The 16,980-nt window shown below is 47.2% G+C and overlaps 1 protein-coding gene across 4 annotated transcripts in view; it reads left to right on the top strand.

The window, feature by feature from the left end:
* Window positions 1–16,980, top strand: part of LPAR3 (lysophosphatidic acid receptor 3) — a 96,908-nt gene that overhangs the window by 50,760 nt on the left and 29,168 nt on the right. The gene's annotated exons all lie outside the window — the stretch shown is intronic.

Here is a 16,980-nt window from a genome sequence, read left to right as displayed (position 1 = left end):
CATATGTGGAAGTGAAGAAACAAAACAGAGGCTAATGGGAGAAGAGATGGAAAACTAAAACAAGATGACATCAGAGAGGGGGACAAACCATAAGAGACTCTGAATCATAGGAAATAAACTGAGAGTTGCTGGAGGGGAGAAGGATTGGGTAAATGGGGGATAGACACTGAAGAAGACTCATGATGTAATGAGCGCTGGATATTGCATAGACTGATGAATCACTGACCTCCACCTCTGAAACCAATAGTACACTCTTTGTAAATTAATTTAACTTAAATTTTTTTTAAAAAAGGAAATAGCTGTGTTGTGAGCCAGGAAAGTTTAGTTGGCCATCCTCTTTGGAAGGAAAGAGGAAGACCAGATGACCTTCGCGTTTCTTTCCAGCATTAGTATTTTGGTTGCCTACAGAGCTTACAGAGCTGGACGGAGGCAGACTTTTTCTTTGTTGAGGGAGGTGGTAGTAGTGATGATGGTGGCGTGAATCTTGAATCTGTCTATGAGTGGAAAGGCACCTAGGCATCATGTTCACATTTTAGCAGCCCTGAGGTAGAGGCTTGCTCATTTCTGAGTCACGATGTGTGATGAGCCCTTGACATGAAAGAAGTTGCTTATTGAACGTTCCCATGGAAAAGACATTGCGGACATCTGATCCTGTTTTCTACAGGGCAGCACGGCCCTGCCTAAGAGAGAGTCATGGATTTTGAAATCCTACCTGTTAACAGGGCTAATCGGCCTTAGCAACCAAACAGAAAGCCTTCCGCATGGAAGAACATCTGTTGTCAGACAACACACCCTGTGAACTGTGCACATAAGGATGTACCGTTTCCGGGAAATAGACTGAATTTTCTTCTATTTTGCAGTGTCTTGAAAGGCAAAAGAAAAGAAGGCTGAAGGGATTTGTGAACCATACTCTTGAAATCTTACACACACACACACACACATCTTCCATAAACCTTCTTGTCTCTCAGGGTGGTGCTTTTTCAAACCTCAGGTGGTGACCCACTGGAAAGTCATGAAATCAGTGAGGAGACTGTAACTGACACTTTCTGCATGTGCACAAGATTGTGATATAAAATGTATTTTTTTTTCAATTTATTTATTTTCAGAAAAACAGTATTCATTATTTTTTCACCACACCCAGTGCTCCATGCAATCCGTGCCCTCTATAATACCCACCACCTGGTACCCCAACCTCCCACCCCCCCGCCACTTCAAACCCCTCAGATTGCTTTTCAGAGTCCATAGTCTCTCGTGATTCACCTCCCCTTCCAATTTACCCCAACTCCCTTCTCCTCTTAACTTGTGTTATGGCCAAATATGTTTGAAAAGTCATGGTTTGGGGGTCAAGGTCTCCTTTCTGGCAGATAATGACTGAAATCTTCTAAATTACGAGAAGCATTACGGTTAAGGGACCTTGAAGAGCTTTGTGGTCCTTGAAACAAAGAGCTAGATGTTTCTCTTGTCCTTTTCCCTCCCGCCACTCCACTTAGGTCAGTGCTAAACCCTCCTTGCTTTCTCTCAGTGGAGAAACAGTCCTGGGAGTGCTCACACTGGAAGGAAATGGGTGAAAATGAAGTCCATCACGAGCCTTGCTAGAGTACTAATAATGAGCATACACGATGTTTCTGTAGCACTTTTTCAGTGTTTTAATATGCATTCTCATTCCATCTCGGGAAATCCTGCAAGGTAAGTGGGAAAGGTATTATTCTGCTTTCCTGCCACTCCCTTAGATGGGCCCTCCACTCAGCTGTAATGCTTATCGTTTTTGTGTTTGGTGTCTCTAATCGTTGCACGTGGTGGAGCACCTTCCCCCTTGTTCTGTCTGGGAAACTTCCATTCATCTCGTAAGACTCAGCTCAAGGGCCTATCTCCTGTGACTCTTTCCTTGCCCTACCTGGTAGATCTGATTACGGCATCCTTTGGGCCTCCCCTCTCTTTTGTTCATACTTTATCCCCCCCCCTTTTTTTTTTTTTTTGAAAAGCAGTGTTTATTGAGGAGTCTGGGGGGAAAGTCTTGTGATAGTAAAAATAGTAAAGTCGAATGTAAAAAGCGCCCTGGGTGGCATGGCGTCCAGCCTTGAGGTGCGGAGGGTGCACCGCGGCCCCTCCCAAGAGGTGCTGGGTGCACAGCGGGCCAGTGAAGCTGCGCCGAAGGAGGGGTACTACCTGGGGACACCGTCCCAGTGAGACGCCCCCGAAGGGACCAAAGTGTGGGAAGGGCTTTCTGGCCACTGTGATTAAAAACCCCAGAATACAAGGGAATAGCATAATACACAGCAACGGGCTGCAATCTCGTTCCTCTGCCTCCGGGCGAGACAGGCCTGGCCTGCCCCAGGGAAGGGACCAGGCCCGTGCGCCACAACCAGCTGCGGCTGGTGCCCCTGGGCCGGGCCGAGACAGCTGGCGGGAGGGATGCAGAGGCCACAGGCAGGGCAGCCAGACCCCACCTGCACGTGGCTGCATAAGGTCCTTGACCGTTTCCTACGTGACCCTAATCTTTCTGAAGGCCAAGGCCGTGTCTGGAGACCGAGATGCATACTTTATCCCCTTAATGGTTACCCGCCTTCATCTTGAACTGGAGGGTGTGTGCTTTGAAGTCAGAAATGGTCCCTTGTTTCTCTCTCTTTGCATGTCTATCATGGAGCACACTGTCTGGAACATATGTGTTGAGATTATAATAGAATGAGAGAATGAATGAGGAAATGGTGGTTTGGGGAAGGTAAGTGGCTTTTTGAAAGCTGGAACTGAAAGTAGAAACTGGGTTTCCTCACATCTAACCTGGCCTTTGGCAGGATCTGGCTGTGACAGGCCTGTGAGGTGGACGGTGACCGGGGAATGGGTGTGTCTCCCATTTTATAGTATGGGAAACTGAGACCTTAGAAGGGTGAGTGATAGTGCTGTCTTGGGAAGAGGAAAACAAATGAACATTTTCTGAGCACCTACCAGTTGGAAGTCTGCGAGTTACATGTTACGCAGATCTGTTTTGTGGAAAAGGAAGTTTGGGTGGACTTAAGCGTCTTTCCCACAGATCCAAAGTAGCAAAAATAACTACAGTATCTGCTCTGTGCTATACATGGTTCTGAGCACTTGGCGTGTTCATTTAATCTCCATGACAGGTCTTTAAGGGAAGTTCTGTTATTACTGCCAGATGAGGAAACTGAGGCCCAGAGAGGTTCAGTGTCTTGCCTAAGATTAGTAGCCAAGCTGAGCTCTGAATCCAAGCAGACTGGCTCCAGGACCCCACACTTCAAGGTTAATGAGCAGTTTCACCTAAGTGGTAGGGATAGAACAACAGCAGCCCTAGTAATGAGGTTTATAACTTGTATCTCCCTCGATTTCTAGTTATTTCTGTGAAGTCACCTGGACTCTCAACATTGCGTTCGTCATTGATTTGTGCTGAAGATTTTTGCCGTATGGTGGTGACCATTGTGAAGTCATCTCTTGGGCAATGACAGCTGCCCACTCCTGAAACTTTATGCAAGATATAGACAGCAGGAGCAGGTGCTTGGGAAGAGAGAGGGAACCAGATTTCAGTCCTGGCTTTGCCGCTTCCAGGTTCTGTGACCCTGAACGATTTACCCGACATTCTGTGACTTAGTTTCTTACACATGGGGCTAATATCAGTTCCTCTGGCATGGCAAGCTTTTGAGGATGCAATGAGAGAATACGCATTACGAGAACCTAGTGTAGTGCTTGGCACATAGTATGTGCTAAGTAAACATGGCTACTCTTCTGAGGCCTTAGTTTGACTCTGAAGAGCCTGGCCCTGCATTTGGGCAGAGTGCCCTTTTATTCCCAGTGATGTCACAGGTCCTGTGGAGAGGGAGGCCAGGGGCCTACCGTCGGTACCCTCACAAGGGCCGGTTTTGTAATGTGGACAGATGGTTGGGAGGAAGTTGCCTGGGTGGGCCGCCTGACCTCTAGCGACAGCACCCGTTCAGTTCCAGAGAACAGGCTGACCAGAACATATAGGCGCCACGAAACTAAAAAGCTCCACGTTTGCCTGACTAGACCCCGTACACACCAACGCCAGCCGTGAAATGCTGTTACTGATTCCTTCTCTGACAGATGATCTTTGCATTCATAATTCATTTCACTTTTGCAACACTTATGAATAAAACATTATAAGTGAGACCCTCACCACTAAGTGTTGGCTTATTAAGAATCCCGTAATACAGCACCATCTTGTGTGTCATCTAGAAGACATTTCTCCTAAGAAACAGTCCCGTCTTGCTAATGAATCCCACCAGGATGCCTTGTTAGTCGAGCGCTGTTGCCACCTTTCCCAGGGTTGGGAAGTTGGCTCTTTGTCTGAAAACAGCTGAGACCAGAACCTGGGCCTTTTCATATTATTTATGGGTTTCCTCAATGAAGTGTCCTTTTTCCAGTTAAAAAAAAAAAAAGCGGACACACGCACATATACATACACAAACACACACACAGAGAAACCAGGAGTCAAGAAATGCTAAGAGAGTCCCAGGAAATCCTATGCTTGTTTTCAGCGTTGGTAGTCTCGGAGTAGCGTCTGCAGGGCAGGAGCCTCCCTTCAGTGTTTGCAGCCTTGCATGCCTGAGTTATCACATATCTGCTTAAGAAAAAAAGTGAAAGCTTTGCCTTAAGAAATGCTGAAACGATCAGGTCGCTAGTTGGCACGCAGGAGCTCTCTTGTTGCTGGGCAGTCCAATCAGGCCGAGAATGTCTAATTCTTTTCAGAGCCAAACCATCCAGGCACCAGGACTTACTGCACTGAGTCCAGGGCTGTTCTAACTTCTGTTTCAAAACAGCTTATCCAAGGAGCACCTTTGCTGCAGAGTCGTTCTGTGTGTGCTTCTTGGCATCGCCACGGGCGCCTTCCAGGAAGGACGCACTGGCTTGCAGGGTGAGCTGGGAGTGCTCACGTGGCCCGCCTGGGTTGTGGCCTCCCACACTACTGTTTGACACACACCCTCTGTCCTCAGGGGGACATGGTGATGGAGAAGACCTCACGGTCTGATGTTACAAGGAGGTCAGATTCCAGTTCAACCCCACCCTTGTGTGTCCCTCCATCCCACCTTTTCAAGTTGCTGTGGCTTCTTCACAGCTCACCCACCCAGACGTGTTTGGAAATCTGGGTCTCCCCGCTGTCTCTGCCTAGGTGGCTGTTTGGGTCTCTCCGGCTCTCGGTTCTTTTTTCCCCCTCCTGCTTCACTCCTTCACATGCCTCCCTCTGCAGTCAAATCTAAAGTCACTTTTCGAACTCATCATTTTCATTTCCAGTTTGATCCCCGCCCTGCCTACTTTCTTCCATTTCTTCCACTAAGCCCTTCCATTCTGTCACACTAAACATGACCCAACTTCTTTTATCCCCCTAGCACCCTTCCTCCTTCAGAACAGTTTTTCTGGCTGTTTTTCTTTTTTAAAGAAACCTGAAACCTTCTTCAGCTGGAACGAACAATTATTGACAAATAATACCCGAGTGTGAGGTATAGACTCACTTCTGTACTTCTCGATTTCTTCTCTCTTCTCAAATTCTACCTTTGTGTTTTCCTCCAACTTTTTGAAGAAGAATTAACAAACATAGCTGGGTATATTTAAAGTATCTGATGGAATGATGTGATTTACATATATGTTGTGGAATAATTACTAAGATCGAGATAATTACCAGACACAGGACCCTCCCTCCCCCCTCTACCCTGCCTGCCTCCTTTCCTTCCTTCTTTCCTTCTGCCTCCCCGCTTGCTTGCTTGCTTCCTTCCTTCCGTTTTTGCAGTCAGAATGCTTAAGATCTATTCTCAGCAGATTTCAAGTATGCAATCCTGTATTATTAACTGTGGTCATTGTGCTGTACCTTAGGACCTCAGAAATTACAGTGCTTATAACTAAATATATGTACCTTTTGTCCTACATCTCTCCATTCCCCTTTCCTTGGCCACCACCATTCTATTCTCTGTTTCTATGAAATTGGCTTTTTTCTTCTCTTTCCCGCCTCTTTTTTTCCCCTTACGATTCTGCATATAAATGATACCATAACAGTGTTTGTCTTTATCTGTCTCGCTTATTTCACTTAGCAGAGATGTTCCATTACCCAACTACGTCCAGTCCTCCTGCCAGCACCCAGCCAGCCTCCTGGGAGGGTCAGATTTCCAGAACTCAGTAAAAGCCTTTTCTTAGGGCCTCAATTTCTGGGAAAGGGGAATGTGGCTATCGCCTGTTACCCAGGTGTCACACCACTGGGCTCGTACCTGGCATAGCATGGTATGTGCTGACCCAAGTCCGTGCTAACATCGTTTGTATCTTCAGACTTTCAGCTGGGGACCGCTGCACTGTGTGTAGCTAAAGCAAACAGGTTGGGTGGGAATCGGGAGTAGAGTTGTTTTCTGGAATCATGCCCGGTCAGACTTAGGAATCAACGTAGAAGCTGGGATAGAGGGCAGGTGAACCAGAAGTATGGGCTGGGGGACACCATTGGTGAGCAGCCTTCACCCCACTCTGACGGTGTCCCCTACTCCAGCCACCCACCCTCCCTCACACCGGATTGTTGATATAACTGCAGCGTGTGAGAAGGAACGATCCAGTTACCTTGAAGAATCAGTATCTGTTGAGAGGTTTGTCCAAGTTTACCTTGTAAGTCCTTGCTGGTGTTGAGGCCAGAGCTCTGGATTTCCAAGTTCCTGCTTCTTCTAATGGGTCTCTCTTCTTTCCCTGGTAAAATATGCTTGTCCTTGGATGGCCAGGTGACCATGATATATACCAAGGGTTGTTTGTTTTTGTCAGGTCAGAGAGTTCATGGCCCGGCCATGAGCCTGTTTTATCCTTTTGGTTTTCTGAACATGGAGAGATTTCTGGTTTTTATATTTTTTTTCACTGTAAACATGTATTGGGTATCTCTGCCCTAAAGGTGCTACAAATCTGGGCTTGCTGTGATATTTTATGGTTGTCAGGAGGTGACCAATGTTCATGAATCAATCGTTGGGTCATGTGGGAGGTAGAATACACAAAGGCAGGTCCTCTCTGTTGGTTTTTTGTATGTAAGATTTGAAGGGAGCTCTGCTTATAGGCTGGTCTGAGAAAATAAGAAGGTTACAAAACAAAAAAGGAGGATAACTGAAGGAACAAATTAATATATAGAAGGGCCAAGTGAGGGTGCCCAGGCAGAAAACGCTGTGGGTTTGAATGGTCTGTGGAGGCTTCCTTGAGAGGCAGGATATAAGCCTGATCTCAGTATAACAGGGAGAGAAGAGAGGGCAAAGCCTTGCAGACAAGTGGAATGGCAGGATGGAAGACGGGCATACAGATAGCCAGGGAAACCATACTTGGGCCAAGAGAGGGAAGGGGAACAGGATAGACTGATTTCTGGAATAATGGGTTTGCAGAGTAATGACAATCTGGTTTGAGAAGTATACTGGAGTCAGAGAATGGAAGCCTTGAATCCCAAGATAGCATGGACTTCATGGTCAAATGTCTACAGAGGCTGGGCAGATGACATAGGTGCCTGGGCTGGCCTTAGACCTATAAGGCAACAGGGTAGGAAGACACCTGTCGCTGTCTACACAGATTCAACTTTTGTTCAAAGACTCTGTAGGTCTGGGGCCACAGCTCAACTGCCTCGTCTGGCAATGGAGAGCCCTTGTGGGGTCTGGAGAGCATTGATAGGTTGAGAGGAAGGTGGGAGTTGCTAAATGCAGAATTTTAGAAAGATAGGGGATGGTTGGAGAAGGAGAGATCATTTAGGAGATTGCTGGAATTGACCCAATACTCTGTGGGCGCTAGGGAGCCCAGATGCCACAGAGAAGGCAGAGCTGGGCCCTTACAGAGCAGGAAGGTAGAGCTGTCAGCAGGGGCTAAGTCTACATGGGCCAGCAGGAGCAGCCAGGGAAGCCCAGCAGCAGGCGAGTGGAAGGGGAGCAGACCAGTGGAGCACAAGCTGCAGAAATCTAACAAGAGGCAGAGATCGAATAAGCAGAAGGCCAAGGGCAGAGAAGCTTGGAAGCAGGAAGCAGAGATCCATCCTGGAAACTAAGATTCAGGGGCAGGAATTCATCCTGGAAACTAAGATTTCTTAAAGCCTTTGAGCTTTGCCCCTTCTCAACCCATAGCTGACCTTACCTTCCTTGCTTGCTTCTAACCAAGAAGATACAAGTCTAATGTGAAAGTTCCTATTACTGTCCCCTCCACCGTCTTAGCTAATCCACAAAGGCCTCATATTTACCTTCTAGCTTTCTATGACAGCCCATTACTTCCAGCCTTCCCAGGAGCCTTTTCTCGTTTTTCTTGCTCTGCTGTGTATTTGGCCTTAAAATATATAGGCTCTGACCCTACATCCCCTTTCTAAGGGCTGTTCTGTCTCTCTTCTTTCATTTCTTATCCTATTTTCTTAGTACCCCAAGCTGTAGTAAGCTAGCTCTGCCCCATTAAGATTGTGCTGATGAAGCCTCCATTGCCCTCCTAACTGCCCGCTCCGGTGATCTGACTTGAGCTCCTTGTTTCCCAGCTGCCTGCTTCATGCCACCTCTGATGCTTTCTTCCCCCTTCAGTTCCTTCTCTGTCTCTTGGTCAGTCCCTGCCATCTCTGGGCATCCGGAAATGACCTTTGTTCCTGTCCTTTGTGGCTGCCCATGTTCTCTTAAGATGACCTTCTTCTTGAGGCTTGGACCACTGCCTCTCTGTGAATGCTACTCAAAGACCTATCTCCACCCTGGACCTCTCTTCTGAGATCCAGAGATCTATTTCCAGCTGTGGATGGTGCACACACAGCCAGATACCTTACAAGTCCGGCAAACTTCCTATATACTGCCAGCCGAGGCCCATCCTAAAGAACACAAGGAACTGTCTCATCTCTTCTGGGCCCTTCTTGCATTCTAGATAAAGTCCAAATTATCGAGCGAGCTGGAATTAGGAGGCCATTTTCACAGTTCTGGTCCCAACCTTCTTCTCTAAACATCCCACCTTCCACACAGCCCAGGCTCCTACGGTGCTGAGCTTCTCCCCATTTCTGCAGTTTTGCAGGTCTGTGGGTCTGCCTGATGCTCCTCTTGGGTAATCCCTTTTTTTTCCAAAGTATAAAAAGTATATATTTTATATATTTTTTAAGTATATTTTTTATTCTGTGTAAAAATTTTTTTTAATTTTTAATTTTTTCAGCATAACAGTATTCATTGTTTTTGCACCACACCCAGTGCTCCATGCAATCCGTGCCCTCTATAATACCCACCACCTGGTACCCCAACCTCCCACCCCCGCCCCTTCAAAACCCTCAGATTGTTTTTCAGAGTCCATAGTCTCTCATGGTAAAGTAATCTCTACGGTCAACATGGGGCTCGAACCCATGACCCTGGGATCAAGCACAGAATGCTTTACCAACTGAGCCGGCCAGGTGCCCGTCTGAGTATTCTTAGTATGACAGCTCTCTAATTACCTTTTAAGATCCTTTTCTGTGATAGTTTTTGACTCTCCCGAAGTTAATTATCCAGAGCTTCTATAGCATACTACTTATATGTATAAAAGTATTTATTTAGCTCATTTTATTGTAATTTATTTGCTAAGTGCCTGTATCTCTCCTTTTTTTTAAAGATTTTATTTCTTTATTTGACAGAGAGAGATCACAGTAGACAGAGAGGCAGGCAGAGAGAGAGGAAGGGAAGCAGGCCCCCTGCTGAGCAGAGAACCCGATGCGGGACTTGATCCCAGGACCCTGAGATCATGACCTGAGCTGAAGGCAGCGGCTTAACCCACTGAGCCACCCAGGCGCCCCAGTGCCTGTATCTCTTACTAGACTGAGCTTGTCAAGGACAGCACTGTGTCTGTCTTCATTTCTGCGTGCCTGGCACACAGTAATTACTCAACAAACATTCACTGTTTATATAATGATCTAACAAACATATTAACCAGATGGGTCCTGGGACAGGCACTGAGCAGCTGCCCCAGTCTCCATCCTTGGCTTGGTCATAATCACAGGGAAGGTTCTATGGCTGTTTGGATCTTACCCTGTGATGTCATAACATGATTTGCTTTCTGGAATGCTGCCCTCGGTGTCCTGATCTTACCAATGGTCTTTTTGAGCTGAAGGGAGTTTGAAGTGGATAAGCCTTAAGTGAGTGACTCTAAGGCATAAAAGGAAATTTCTTTTGTGGGAATAGGATCAGAGGTGGAGAAATCACCAGAGAATACAAGGCTATTGTGTCTTTAATTCCCTCCTTCTTGGATGAACTGGTTACTTGGAAGGCTGTTATACAGATCTACGGACTGGACTGGCTACACAATTCATGGGCCCCATATAAGAAAGGCAGGAAAAATAAGTGCGGCCAAAGGCACTAAGATCTAAAACTCCTTCCTTTCTTCCGGACATCTCTGCTCACACTCATCCCCTGTTGTCTTGCCAAACATCGCTTACCAACTCTTAAGTTCAAAGGTAAACATACTGTGGATTTCAAGACGGAGACAGCAGATCTTGAAGTGGAGCTCAGGGTGCTGGTGAGCGTGGGCCGTGTGTGACCGTGCGGGCCACACGCCCATGAGACTGGCCTGGCCACTGATATAACTGTCCAGACTTAACTAGCCCCCAACCACATGCAGAGACTCCGCTCTCATTGACTTTATCCTCCCCCAGGATTGCAAGGGCCGACTGTGAGTGTTGTCTCACGATCCATCTCCTCCATTGTGAGAAGTCTTGTCTTACAAGCTTCCTTGTCTTCTTCAGGGAAGGATCCTTATCACCAGTCCTGAGCACAGATGGGGGTACACGGGGCCTGTGCGGCTGAGCCCTGTATCTGCTCTCAGTCTTTCTAGCTGGGCCCAAGGCAAAGCTTGTCAGTGCTCTATCCACAACAGTCCCCATCATGACTGGGCTCACCAAAAGAGCACCACAACTGGGCCTCATATGAAAGGTCAGAACTTTTTGTGTGACTTAAACAGTTCCTCCTTAGAATATCAGCGTTATCCTTCCTGGGATGTGTTCCAAGCTCCTGGGACTCCCTGGAGTTAGGCCTGATGTTCTCTTGAAGGCTCTGGGTTCTGGAGGGGTTAACACCGAGTTTGCTTAGATTGGGAAAACTGTAGCAAAGTTCCTGGGATCAACACGGCCACTTGGATGTCTGCCTTTACTCCAGGGACACACAGCAGACTTGTGAAACCCTCTGAGTAGAGTTCTGTGCTGTCCGCAGCAGCTGAGGCTCATCCTCGGGATCCTGCATTGGCCCCGCAGATGCAAGTGGTTGTGGGCTCTGCAGCGTAGAAGCTGAAACTCTGTCCTTTCAGTAGCATGGAATGGACCCTCAGAAGGACAGAGGAGTGGTCCTTCAAGAGGTTTGTGCTCATTCATGGGTTACTACTAGACTCTCCTCCATTTGCTCTGACTTGGAAGGGAAATATTGTTCCTTTGCTCTAAGGCAGCTTGCACTTTAAAGAGCGTCAGGAACCTAGAGAGTCTTTAGGCTTCCTGATTCTTCTTTCCTGGCCTCTGTATACTAAGGGATCATGCTGAGTCTTCTGACAGGGAGAGTCTCTCTAGATGTGGTGAGAGAGGCACAATGCCTAGATTCTGAAACTCTGTCATTTGGGGTGAGGGACAGTGCGACACTGGGGATCCTGCAGGGGCAGTCTGGAAGTTCTTAATTTGGGGGCTTTCTGGAATTCCTTTAAGTTTAGAAAGGGGAGGTAACATAGGAGAGTTCACTGGGTCATTGGGCTCCGTTGGGCTCCTCAGCCTGAGACTGTCAGTGATTGTGCGGTAGAGGGGCTATGACCTTCAGGATCCACGCAGAGAGATGGGGCTCTCTGCTCTGAGGAGTTCTCTGGAACTTGGCTCTGCAGCCCCTCTGAAGCACCGTGGGCTAGCCTCTGGGGACCTCAAGAGGCTTCAGGGTCTCAGGAGAAAGTCTTTAGGCTTTAGCCATTTTGGATCATTCAGAGGCTGGTGTGACCAGGCACCAGATATTCAGAGAACACAGCTGAGCCAGGGACAGCCTTGGACAATAGAAAAAAGCGTATATTAGGGTCTGAGGGTTCTGTAAGAACTCCATTCACTTACAGTCCCTTGAAGATATATTGGAGTATATTAATGCAGGTTCTGTCATTATCAGTCAGGAGACAGGAGGCTGAGACAACCCATTATTCACTGAACAGCTTTGCTGGATGCAAAGCTCATAGCACTTAAGTCTTCATTGGAGATGAAGGTCTCTAGCAGCCCCAGGGTCCTCTTGAGTTTTCTAGAGAGATCTCTAGGCATTCACTTGGCATGGGAAATAGATGGACACCTGAAGGGACATTTGGCCCCCTGGGTGGAGCTTCTCCCACACCTCCAGACCAGGAACGGCTCACAAGGTGATGACAGAAAGGGGTACAGGTGGGAGCTGCCACATTTGGATGGAACACATTTGTTCCCTTCAGGCTGCCACTGTCCACGCTCTGTGGCAGGTGTAAGGTGGAGGTGGCTGCGAGGGTGGGGCCAGGGCTGGGGATGATGCTGTGGAGCAGGGAGCTGGCTGGATGTGGGCAGGCTCACAGAGGCCCGTGCCTGCTGTGTCAGGCGGCGCTGAGGGAGCGCCGCACACAGATGAGGGGAAGCTGGCGGGTCCTCGAGGCCAGCACAGTAGCACGAGCCCTGGAATAGTGCCAAGAGCTAGCAAGGAAGGGCTGGGGACAACAGATACCATGTCCACCAACCACCAGGTGCAGGAAGCTACCTCAAAATCAGTAGCTGGACGTCGGGGAAGCTTGACTGCAGGTAAGGGGAACCTGGTCATTGACCTGAGCCAAGCTGGGCATGAAGGTGGGTGGAGGCCTCTCCCTGAGAGACCGGCAGGAGTCAGGGAGAGGCCCAGGCTCAGCAGACCTGGTACCAGTCAGGTTCCCACGGAGACCTAATTAGCGGGACTAGAATACAAAGCAGAGACCAGGAATGTGGCCGAACTGAGGCTGCAGGCTCCTCGGAGTCTTCCTGATCCGAAGTGGGCTCCAACTGGCAACCAGTGCTCGGCTGCGAGAGCTGCAGGAAGAGAACCCAGACAGTTGGTTCCAGAAGTGAGGCTTCCGGTGGGATGGGTCACTGTACCGGGATCACCCACGGACAAGCTCTCCCTCCCCTACGGCACACACACTACCACTTTGCACTTCAGCGGTCTGCTGGTAGAGCCCTGACCCGCACGTTTTGAAGAAACTACCCGGCCCCATGCAGAAACACTTCAGAGGAAAAAGAGTTACTGTGATGGCAGCGAGAAATCAGGAAACATAGACCCAAAAGGCATTAAAAGGACAGCTGCCTCAGGAAGGGGACACGTGCCACGCACGAGGGGAGCAGCAAAAGGCTGAACCCAGCTTCAGAGCTTTGAGTTTGGATGACCGAAAGAACAACCAAAAAATGCTTTGTAAATGGAATTTCAATGGAATAGACCCCAAGTAGAATCTCTGATATTCTTAGAGAACATACAATATCATATTTTTAAAGATTTTATTTATTTATTTGTCAGAGAGAGAGGGAGAGAGAGCGAGCACAGGCAGGCAGAGAGGCAGGCAGAGGGAGAAGCAGGCTCCCTGCCGAGCAAGGAGCCCGATGTGGGACTCGATCCCAGGACGCTGGGATCATGACCTGAGCCGAAGGCAGCTGCTCAACCAACTGAGCCACCCAGGCGTCCCCAATATCATATTTTTAAAACGTGTGGAAAATACCCCCTAACACCAGTCTCTAGGAGAATAAAAGTCCCTCAGAAGTTCCAGGTAGCACGCCGAAGCTGCATCATCTGCTCTGAGGGGACCCGTCTGTTCAGTACCTTTCTTCTCTCCTGCCTGTGTATCATCAAGAGACCTAGCAAATTTTTGTCATTGTCTTGTTCTTTTAGTTATCAGGAGCGAACTATTTTGTTAGGTTGAAGTCAGCCAGTTTGCATTTGTATCAGGTCTCATTTGCTCAGACACAAACAGTCCCTTCGTGGGTAATGAAAACAATTTAATGGTGTGGTTTGAAGGAGAAAACAGTATCACTCAAGCTATTAACACCAGGGGACTTCTCGCTGACCTCTTGCAATGACCTGCAAACTGTGCTTCCACTATTATTGCCCTTCTGAGGAAGGATGGAATGAAATCTTGCCCCAGAATGTTTCAGAGAGCTCTTCATGTGAGAAAGTCATGAAAGAAAGAGGGAAGGAAGGAAGGAAGGAAGGAAGGTGGGTAGTTAGGAGGAAGGGAGGGGCCAGGACAGAGAAGTAGCTATAAGGAGAGGGGAGGCAGGACTTCCAACATTAACCTGATGACAAGGTTGACTAGTTCAAGCAGCATGTCTTCAATATCAGGGCTGGAATTGGGTATGGGTAGCTGTTGGAGTCGTATCTTGAAAATAAAAATTGTGTGGGGTTCATATTGTGTTTTGAGATTCTCTAATAGATCTGGAACTTTCAAAGAATTGTAAATTAGGTGTAGCTTTTCCAACCTTAATTCTCTGTGCTATGTAGCCCTCTTTGGGGCAGGGACTGCTACATCTCATTTGTCCTTATTTGCATAGCGCACTGTACATTGTAGGACTCAAGCGATAAGCAAAGGCGTCTTCAAGAAGACAGTCTTGTATTGCTATGAAACCTCTCTGGATGGCACTCCCAAGGAAGAGAGAATAATTATTATTACTTAAAAAATAATATCTAGCAGCAATGTAATCAGTAGTTATGTAGTTGAAACATCTTTAAAATGCCTTTTTTTTTTTAAACAGGAAAATTTATCTTGGAATCCTTTTTGATGATCTTTGATGATCAGTGAACCTACTCTCTTGAATTTGTTTATTCTATTACTCGACCCAGGCTGGTGCCTGGTAATGGACAGAATGGTGTGATGTTGAGATAAAACTTGATTGCCAGCAGCTGAGGGCTCTGGAACCCACCCACCTTCTTTTTTTTTTTTTTTTTAAGATTATGTATTTATTTATTTATTTGACAGACAGAGATCACAAGCAGGTAGAGAGGCAGGCAGAGAGAGCGAGAGAGAGAGGAAAGCAGGCTCCCTGCTGAGCAGAGAGCCCGATGCGGGACTCGATCCCAGGACCCCGAGATCATGACCTGAGCCGAAGGCAGCGGCTTAACCCACTGAGCCACCCAGGTGCCCTCCCCCCGCCCACCTTCTTTAGAAGTGAGCTCTCTTACTTGAAGCCTTGGCAAAAGCAGTAACCTTTCGGATCAGGACTGCGTGGGACTAGTAGAACACATTGTCCTGCCCTCTTGTTTGTATATAACGGGAGCATTGTCATAACAAGCAAACCTTTACAAACTTTCCAGTGGATGAAGTATCCCTGTCCTCAGTTTAGTGGAATGACCGCCCCTGCTTTTTTTCTAAAAGTTGCATTTTCCCTCCAAGTAAAAGCATGTTTGTTTTAGCAAAGGCCACATTTTTTCTTTTCGTCTTTTTAAAAATCTTGACGATTTATTCTGAGGAGGTTTTCCTAAGGTCTTACGGTTTGGGGTGCATAAAAGCATTATCTGAACGTAATTAGAGGGATTAATTGGCCTTGGACCAACACAATTGCAGGATAAGAAGCTACAGTTTTTTCACTGCATTTTACTGCATTCGTTTCGTTTTATGGTTCTAAGGGTGCCTGGTCCTGCTCCTGACTGTGCCTGGTATCTTCCATCTGGGAGGGACCATGCTCCTCAAGGCCTTTTCCTCTGCCTTCTCTCTGGGTAACAACTGGAGTGGAACGATGGTTTAAAGTCGGCCTTGGATTCTAATTCTGCTGTCTGAAGGAGAAGTTTCATTTCTCTTTACCCATTTCCTCATCTGTAAAACACAAATTAACACAAATCTGAGTGTATTCTAAGGAGCAAATGAAATTTAATGCTAACAAGAAGTTTCAATAATAGTATGATAATATACATAATGGCTTCTTGAATTGACTTAGTAATTTCAAAATGTTTTCAGACTTCACCCTGTAAGTTTGCTTTAGCTGCCCAATAACCCCAAGCAGCAGACGGGACAGAAATTCCTAGCCTCATCTTGTGGCTCAGGAGTAAATAAAGCCTAGAGAGTGACAAAACCTGTGGATCTGGACATCGAGGTTAGAGCTCCGAAGGTAAATAGTTTTAAAAATATGCAAGTGCTTTGGCTCCAGATATTAAATATATTTGAAGCCTTAATTATTTTTGTTACTATGAATGTAGTCCTTGCTGGTTGCCAACATTTACATATTATAGAAACTTATGATTTAGAAAGTGGAAGTCACCCTCGGTCCTCTCTTCAGAAAGATCAGAACCACTATTAACTGTTTGATGTGTTGTCTTCTAGACCCTTTCCTTGCAAATAACGTGTGTGTGTGTGTGTGTACTCACACATGCATAATAATGATTTTTGCGTAGAAATGTGTTGTTGGGATGCCTGGGTTTCTCAGTCCACACTCTCACAAGCAGTGTGGTGTCTCCTTCTGCTTTCTGTCAACACCAGGTTTTTATAACTCACATACCTTTATGTGAAGCATTTCTGCTTTAGCACAAAACGTTGGAGAGGGTGGAGCTCTGCTTGTGTCAACCCTTGTCAGCAAACCATGCACAGAAAGCATAGAGGAGTAAATGAAAGCGGACAGGGAGATGAACATCTGTTAGGCTAGACAGGGAGCTCTATGCCTTCCATTCCTATTCATTCATTCAAATAGCGTCACCGAGGGCTGTTATGGGCCAGGCCCTATTTAGGTTCTGGGAATTGAGTGATGACCAAGATGAAGCTCTTGCCTCCATGAGCTTATATTCTCATGTGGGTGAGCCAGAAACAGATAAATTAGAATAGGATGTCAAGTGGTGTTAAGATCTCAGATGAAAAATAAGTCAGGGGAAGTGATGAATAGTGGTGGGGCAGAGACGGGGGAAGGGAAGGCTACTTTAGGTCAGGTGGTCATAGAAATTTCTCTGCAGACAGGCCAACTGCAGAGAAATCCAGCTGTGACGAGGGCTGAGCCCTGTCATGATGAGGGACAGGTCCACGGAGGCAGGCCCGGCAACAGCCAGAGCAGAAGCCTTGAAAGAGGAGCGATTTGGCTGG

This window comes from Neovison vison, chromosome 2 (genome assembly GCF_020171115.1).
Source record: "Neovison vison isolate M4711 chromosome 2, ASM_NN_V1, whole genome shotgun sequence".
NCBI classification, from domain to species: domain Eukaryota; kingdom Metazoa; phylum Chordata; class Mammalia; order Carnivora; family Mustelidae; genus Neogale; species Neogale vison.
This window is presented reverse-complemented; position numbering and strand designations above follow the sequence as displayed.